We start from the raw sequence: 724 nt of genomic DNA, 5'->3' as shown, positions 1-724 counted from the left end.
TGTTTTGACCAATTTTTACCAAAAATGTATTTTCGTTATTTACGTTTAGTCTGCAAGTCAAGGAGTATTTATCAACCCTTCCTCTACCTCTGATTGTTCCTAGACAGCAACTTCCTGTTCTTCTTGGCAGGAAAAGCCGATCTGTCAAAGCTGGATATGCAGCACTCGGCAGCCTGCACTTGATATTCGTCCGTATTTTCGGTGAGTATGTTTGCATGCATTCTGCAGTATGAATCATTTTGAGCACGTGCGACACGGGACGAGTTATCATCTACATCTATATGGATACCCTGCAAAACACATTTAAGTGCCTGGCAAAGGGTTCATCGAATCACCTTCACAACTGATAATTAATTGAAACCCTCAGCTGCCGACAGGTGTTGTTGATATACTTCGATGGGGACAGCTGAAAAGTGTGCCCCTACTGGGACTCGAACCCAGAATCTCCTGCTTACAAGGCAGACGCTCAATCCATCTGAGCCATCGAGGGCACACATGAACAGCACGACTGCAGGAATTTATCCCTCGCACGCTTCCCGTGAGACTCACATCCCCAACCGTCCACAATCCGCATACGTAATGTACTTAATAGGTATTTGTCCATCCACTCATTACTGGCTCACACTAAGGTGACGATTCCCGTAAGAGTTCCGGCAACCTGTGCGCATTCGCACAGACGAAGGTCAATGGCTGGGTAACGTTTAACCATAGATATGAAGATAGT

General features: G+C 45.7%; 1 non-coding gene across 1 annotated transcript; it reads right to left on the bottom strand.

Annotated features, from left to right (window-relative positions):
• Nucleotides 1-416: 416 nt before the first annotated feature.
• On the bottom strand, nt 417-491 carry Trnat-ugu (transfer RNA threonine (anticodon UGU)). The gene has a single exon. It is a non-coding gene; the product is annotated as a tRNA-Thr (tRNA).
• Between the last annotated feature and the right edge of the window lie 233 nt (nt 492-724).

This window comes from Schistocerca gregaria, unplaced genomic scaffold (genome assembly GCF_023897955.1).
Source record: "Schistocerca gregaria isolate iqSchGreg1 unplaced genomic scaffold, iqSchGreg1.2 ptg000198l, whole genome shotgun sequence".
NCBI classification, from domain to species: domain Eukaryota; kingdom Metazoa; phylum Arthropoda; class Insecta; order Orthoptera; family Acrididae; genus Schistocerca; species Schistocerca gregaria.
This window is presented reverse-complemented; position numbering and strand designations above follow the sequence as displayed.